This window comes from Amblyraja radiata, chromosome 19 (genome assembly GCF_010909765.2).
Source record: "Amblyraja radiata isolate CabotCenter1 chromosome 19, sAmbRad1.1.pri, whole genome shotgun sequence".
Lineage (NCBI taxonomy): Eukaryota > Metazoa > Chordata > Chondrichthyes > Rajiformes > Rajidae > Amblyraja > Amblyraja radiata.
Genome location: NC_045974.1, coordinates 29,809,427 through 29,816,772, shown reverse-complemented (window position 1 = coordinate 29,816,772; position 7,346 = coordinate 29,809,427). Strand labels below are relative to the sequence as shown.

Below are 7,346 nucleotides of genomic sequence, written 5' to 3'. Positions count from 1 at the left end.
GGTATCAAGAGAAATGTTTCAGATTAAGCACCAGCAGTAAACTTTCAGTTGAATTCAAGCTAAATAGTTTGACATTTATTGGCTTTGCATGATCTGCAAAACAATGCAAAATGGAAATATTTAATATTCATTTAAAATGTTATTATTTGAACCCATTAGTAAATTTACCAAATACCACACAAAGAACACAATTTTATATAAAAACCCTTTATTTGTATAAAACTGCATTAAAAAAAATTAACAAGTGTTTTGCCAATGATTAGAAGCAGATAAGTAAAATACCCACATTTAATTTTTAGAAAATAATTTTACTTACCTGAGCCTTATTTTTGACACGTGCTTTAAGGATCATTTTTGGTAAATTTTAAATACCGCTTAATTGTAAATTTCATACCTGTCAGAGTTGAAAATCGTATTTGTGCAGTCTGGCTTCTTGGTAACAGCTTGCAAGTGTTAAAAATGTTAACATTCATACAGGTACCTTATGCTTTCCTAAAAAAACTTTTTTTTTTTTTTAACATCTCACAAAAACAAATACATTATACTGCTTCCTAATACAGCTCTTTCATGATGCACATGTTCTATGTTTGCAACTAATAACATACATTTGTCGAATTCTAATTCAGACCAAATGCATTCCAGCTACTGAACAAAAGTTACCTTCTTTAAAGAAAACAGAATATGGTAGACACTGACTTCTGCAATATTAATATCATTCACATTATTACAAGAGACAATGAAGCAATTGTTAAAATTATATGAATGTCAACTCTTACTTCCATTTCATCACATCTCTTACAATACTGCCAACCATATTCCCGCTCATCCCATCTACACCCAAAAAAAACGGTTACCCTAGCCTGAAAGGAAACACACCTGGTATTGGAAAGTAAACCTTACTCAAGGGACTGTTCTAGGAAAAACCATCTTAAACTATTCACTACAGCGAGGAATCATTAAAAGAGATTCTGAAAGGTAATGATTAAATATAGTATAACTGGATTTTTCTACCACATGCCCTTGCAAACATCGCACTGTCAAACAGCGAGGGAGCAAATCTAAATGTAAACCTGACTATTGGAGACCATTAAGGAAAACAAACTACTGTAAAGAAACCATCAATACCGCTAGTTATTGGCCCAAAAGAGGTACACAATCTGTGGGATAGGTGAAAATATTCTGTTTATATTTCCTATAAAGCTAAAATTATAAAGCGCATTATGTTCTGTAGAGGAGGAGAAATTCTCAAAAGGAATGAGCCAAGTCCCAAGCCTCAGTTGAGGTCTTTAGAACTCAAAAAGGGCCTCAAATTGAAAGTCAAATAGTACTAACTGTCGTAAACAGTCACCATCGAATTGTGTTTTTAATGCATCACTTTAAAAACTCATGACATACCATCTTTCAACGGACATGTACTTCAACCGATCACACCTCGGCACCAAATCTTTCTTCAACATCTTAAACAGTTTTGCATTTGGCCAAATAGTTGCCTTTCATATATTTGTCATTTGAATTTTCAGTGCAAAAAATACCACTAATATACAGACAGTCAAAGCTGTTAGTTATCCTTGCTTTGTTCTGAATATGTACAAGAACATTAAAACCATCAAAAGTCAATCTACACATACTGCCCTTGTGACCAAGTATTTGGATACCATTTCAGCTGATTTTCTGAGACCAGAACTATAGAAAAATACTGAACATATACTGCATCTTCTACCAAAAGTGAGAAATCTATTCACAAAATGGAAAATGCAGCATGTAGAAATGTGAAGTTTTTAAAATTCAAACTCAAGACCAAATGAAAACAAGTACAGTTTTCAATTTCCATTACAAGAAAAAAGATCCTGGGCTTCTATTTGCTAACTGTATTGAGATCGTCTTTTATCTGCTCAATTAGTCTAAAAATCTTAAGTATTTGGCAGGCCCAAATAAATAGTGTGCATTAAATTACAACAAAGCCTCTCCTCAAATGAGGTAATAGAGGCATATAAAAATGTAAATCAGGACAAGTCCTTCTGCTAAAATTAAATTTTCAATCCAAATACTATGTTTGACATACAAAACAGAAATGTTCTTCTACAAAAAGGTAGCGTTTGTCAGATTATATTGCTGAGATTTTTATGCCCAGTGTGAAGAGAACTTATGTTAAAATATTCTGAATCAACCACATCTGGATGTCTTTTAAAACATTAAGATGCTTCTATATTAAATCGATAATGGGATTTTAACTAAAGGGCGAAATGTAAGGGAAAATTATACACGTTTGAATTTATCAAGTTAATATATCACAACATACAGCCAAAATGATTCAACATTAAGAAACAGAATGAGAACTTGCATAATTTACACAACCATAGGATCCATTTAACAGTTTATTACAACACTAATAGTACATCTATTTTGATAAACTGAAACTGAGCTGCTTACAGTCATTATTTGAACATTAACATTTTTGTAACAATTTTGAAAACAAGATGAAAGAACTATAAAAACAGTAAAGCTAACGACTTTTAATTGTTTACACGTCATGTAGTCTAACGCTTAGAATACGAAGAGTTGCCAAAGCTTTTAGTAACTTTTAAGTCACACAGGTTGTGTCCAAATAAAATGGTTAATCAAGCAACATAAAAAAAATATTGAGCAATCAGTTACCATTACAGTGGATTTGCTTTATTCGTTACTGTTGCTCCATTTAACCACGTAGCCTGAGAATTCCTGTTCAACCATGAAATTCCAAAGATGGATAAAGGGCAGTCTTTTCCGTGAAGAGCTTTGTTGTTTCTTTTATCTGGAGACGTTTCTCTTCAGACAGCTGTAATGTGTCAAAATTCATGATGTAGATTTTGTTCTTCCCTGACAATGATTGTACATATTTTTACACCATACAATATGTACCTCAGTAAATCATGCACATGTATTAATATTGGTAACTTGAACAGCAACTTTCATTAAACTTTAAATGATGCACACCAATTACATTCTTTCAGCATTGTTGGAAACTTCAGATTCTGGTTACATGTTTCCAAAAAGCTGACTATGCATTTTCAAGACCAATATTATACATCAGTAAATTTAACAGAGGTATTCATTTTAAAATCACAATTAAAAATGTCAATTAAAACCAACAGTTTTCAATTATCATTGACTCACTTGAAAACATTTCAAAAACGTATAGAGCCCGAATGTGACTTTTCACCCACTAACTGTGTATATAGTATCAGCTTGTCAAATAGGATTGAGATTTATTTGTCTAAAACGTATTATTTCTAAATTGTTAGTGAGGTAACAGCCACATGTTTATGTGTAAGAGATACACTTGACTAACGTACGCAAGATATTCTGCTGGTTATATAATCCTTGCTGTGAAGGCATGTACCCACATATGGCTTTTAAGAATAAGTTAGTGGGTAAAGAAATCAGAAGATACCCAACTATATCCGAAGGGAGAAAACTTCATAGGACAATTCTGCCTTAGGTCAAAAGGTCACAAGTGGGCTCATTTACTTCAGAATACTACCTTTCTAATAAGAATATTTCAAGACAAGAACTGATAAATGGTTGGTGTCAAATGGTCAATACGCTTAAACTAAGAGACAAGGATAGAGTTTGGGTATAATAGCCAGACACACAAACATTGATTACTCAAAACCAAAAAACTTAATTTAAATTATTTTCAGCTGGAAAGGCAGCAATAAAACAATTTAACATTTTGCAACAGGCAAATTCCTACATTAACTGTATTCATGGTTTCCCAAAATCATTTACAACCATTGCTAAATAAATTAACCATTTGTCAGCTATAAATTCAGTTTAATAGCAGGAAAAGTAAAAATATACAGTTGTTTCACTCTTGGAACCCAAGATAGACACAAAAAGCTGGAGTAACTCAGTGGGTCAGGCAGCATCTCTGGAGAAAAGGAAACAAGCCTTTCCCCTGACTCTCAGTCCGAAGAAGGGTTTCAAACCGAAACGACACCTATCCCAAGAGATGCTGTCTGACCCGCTGAGTTACTCCAGCTCTTTGTGTTTATCTTCAGTTTAAACCAACATCTGCAGTTCCTTCCTTCACGCTTGGAACCCAACTGCTGAACGGATCTAAAGTGCAAAAAATTGTTTGCCACATACCATGTTTTGCCTTATGTTGTCCAGAAACTTTACATAAAATATGTCAGAGCATGTCTTTTAATAAAAAGCTGAGCTGGCCTCAAGCAGCAGCAATTTTAATGCTATATTCCAGGCTGTTTATACCTCTAATTAGCATTAAAACATTAAATGATACAGAATATGAAAACATTTGACCATACAAATAATTTATCAAGAGTACCTCCAGTTTTGCAAGAATCTAAAAATGTTGCAATGCCACATCTACCAACACTAGGTTTTCAGTATTCACCTGACGTACACTATAAAAAGTTATAATTGAATGCACATGATAATCTCCATGAGATAATATTTCCCCTAGTCTGCATGACAATCCTTCACACATGCAACACACCAAACATCCCCCAACAAAATTGTTTAAATTGCTCCAACATGGATTGATTTTGAAAAGTGTATTACAGTTACACTACAGAATTTAAGATTACATAATTCAAATTAAAACATTATTTAAGACGCATCCAGTAACTAATGCTGTAGTTAGAATTTGACAGCAATTGTATTTATTGGAATCACAATTACTTCAAATGCAGTAAATGAACTGTGAATCATGACATCAATGCAAATGTTCATTAATTGCCGATACCCTATCTTAAAGTACAAACTCGAAAACAATTCCTGCATTAAATTACACATTAACAATCAAATTAAATTATATTGTTCTTGCTAACACCAAGAGTGTAACACATTTAAAACTGATACCAATTTCAATATTAACATGCCAGATTCAAATTAAAGGAATAATCCTAAACTAAAACATGAATGTCAGCATTGTTGATTCAAGACTTTCAAATATCCTCTCAATAACTACTTGAAGTTAAGCACCCATACAAAATAGAAAACAATATTTTTTGCCAAGATTCAAAAAATGATCAACGGTTTTTATGTAAAATTCCATTTTTTTTTAGTGCCTTATCCTATGATAGTTTAATCTTTGCAGTCATCTTGTCTCTTTATTTTTGGTTCAAATTTCCTCAGCTGTATGTAAAATAAACTTGCTCTCATGGACTACTAACTCCGATGACAATAAGAATAAGTAACGACCTGAATCAATGTCATCAACCCCATAAAAGAAACATCTACCCAATGTAGAATCAGTTAATTATTCCAAAAGTAAATTGTCTGATCTTCAATATTTAACCCTCCACGTAAAAATGTAATGTTTAATTGACATTGAATGCGTGTTATTTACTCTGCAAGTCAGTAGTAATGAAATATTGTACTCCGCAAGTTAGCAATAATGAAAAAAAACAAAATCCTTGTTAGCTTCCCGGACCAGGTTAAGCTAAAATGTAGGTGGTCTAAAATATAAATATTGGATACAGTTGTAATTGCGCTAAGCCAACATTAAAGGCCTATGTATCGAGCAAATGCCTTTGGAATTTTAAAAGGCATTTTAAATTGAGATGAGAAATAATTTCTTCCCAAAGGATTGTATGCATCTTTGAACTTCCTTGTCCTAGGTATATTCCTCCATTACATTCAAAGCCAAGATAAAGATTTAAAAGTATGAGATTCAACGCTAAAAGAGCACATAAACAGCCCCTTCGGCCCCACTTATCCATGCTGACTAAGATGCCCCATCTAGGCTCGTTCCATTTAGCCCATATCAATCTAAACTGTTCCTGTCCATGTACATGTCCAAGTGTCTTTTAAATGCTGTGAGAGCATCTATCTCAACAACCTCCTCCAGTAGATCATTCCAAAAGATGTCCCTCTGGTTCCCATTAATTTTTTCTCCTCTCACTTTAAACCAATGCCCTCTAGTTCTCGATTCCCCTACCCTGGAAAAAGATTATGCATTCACCCTATCTCTTCCCTTCATGGTTTTTACCCTTCTTGAATAGAGTCATAGCTACATCCACGTAATCTTCACTGTACCCTTTCTGCCTTAGTGACATCCTTCCTACAGCAAGGTAACCAAAATGGAACAATACTCCAGGGAAGCATCTAAAAAATTGGAAGAGGAAAGTTGCTCAGCCATGTTCTTATTGATTGGGAGAATGGAATGGCCCACGGTCCTTTTTCTTAGTCTTTTGACAGTATTTAGGGTATGTTCACGCTTTAAACATTTCTCAAATATGGTTTACAGCAATATGATCTGTTCAAAGGGTATGCAAGTTATACAATTTGCAAGTGATTTCTCTGATCAAAATATGCCCGGGAAGCTAGCAGTTGGTTATTTAGGTCATGCACAGCATAAAGGTCATAGAACTTAAATTTCAAACTTGCAGAAGTAACTTATAGTTAGTTTATCCATTGAGTCAATCTACCATGTCGTATTATGCAGAAAATCTATTCATACAAAAAAAAGACAGCATGTGAAGTTTAAATAAATTCTAGTTAAATAATGGGGCAAAATCTTCATTTAGTGACAAAAACTGAATTCTGGAAGAACAATGGGCCAAGAATATCTGTGGAGATAAAGGGTGCAAGATATCAACTGCTCAACCTGCTGAGCTCTTATAAAGTTTTGTTTTTGTTTCAGATCCCAGCATATGTAGTCCCTTGGGTCTCCAGTTCAGACGAGAACTCTTGGCTCATTACAGTGTAGAAATTAGCCTGTTCCTGACTTCTGAGCTCGCACATTGCAACATAAGATTGCAGCGAGCGGGTTAAATGCAGGTCCTGCTGTCCACAGCAGACCTGTTTTGCATCTGGTTTAGGTCACCAATGGCTAGTACATGTAACATAACCCAATCATTTGGTTGAGGTTACAGGCCTTAAAAGTAATTCCCCCTCTCCATTTTAAAAATGTTTCTTTTATTTCTAACCTGAAGTATATTTTTTACAAAGTAATTTAAATCCACAAATGTTCAAACCGTTTCTGATCAGATATTTAAAAGTCTGAAGGGCCTCGACCCGAAACGTCACCTATTCCTTCGCTCCATGGCTGCTGCCTCACCTGCTGAGTTTCTCCAGCGTTTTTGTCTACCTTTAAAAGCAACTCAGACCTTTGAGAACAATAAAATGATTGAAGGTCAAAGGGTAGTCCAGGGGCATGGCTCAAGATCTGTTGCCCCAGGCCAAGGCAACTCTTGCTGCAAGTGTAGCTTCAGGAAAATGCTGGCTGCGAGCAGAATTTTTTCACAATCTCGCTGCACGTTCAACACCAGTTTACAAATACTTCAGAAATTCTTCAAATTAACCATTATGAAATATTGTGAAAACTAAATCTGTTAATC

The 7,346-nt window shown here is 34.3% G+C and overlaps 1 protein-coding gene across 3 annotated transcripts in view; it reads right to left on the bottom strand.

Annotated features, from left to right (window-relative positions):
• Window positions 1–516: 516 nt before the first annotated feature.
• cpsf6 (cleavage and polyadenylation specific factor 6) overlaps window positions 517–7,346 on the bottom strand; it is a 32,318-nt gene continuing 25,488 nt past the window's right edge. For 2 of the 3 annotated variants that reach the window (XM_033038147.1, XM_033038149.1), the window contains one exon: window positions 517–2,815. The gene's annotated coding sequence lies outside the window, so the exon portion shown is untranslated. Of the gene's footprint in view, window positions 2,857–7,346 lie in introns of all 3 variants that reach the window. The other variant, XM_033038148.1, reaches the window with a different exon arrangement.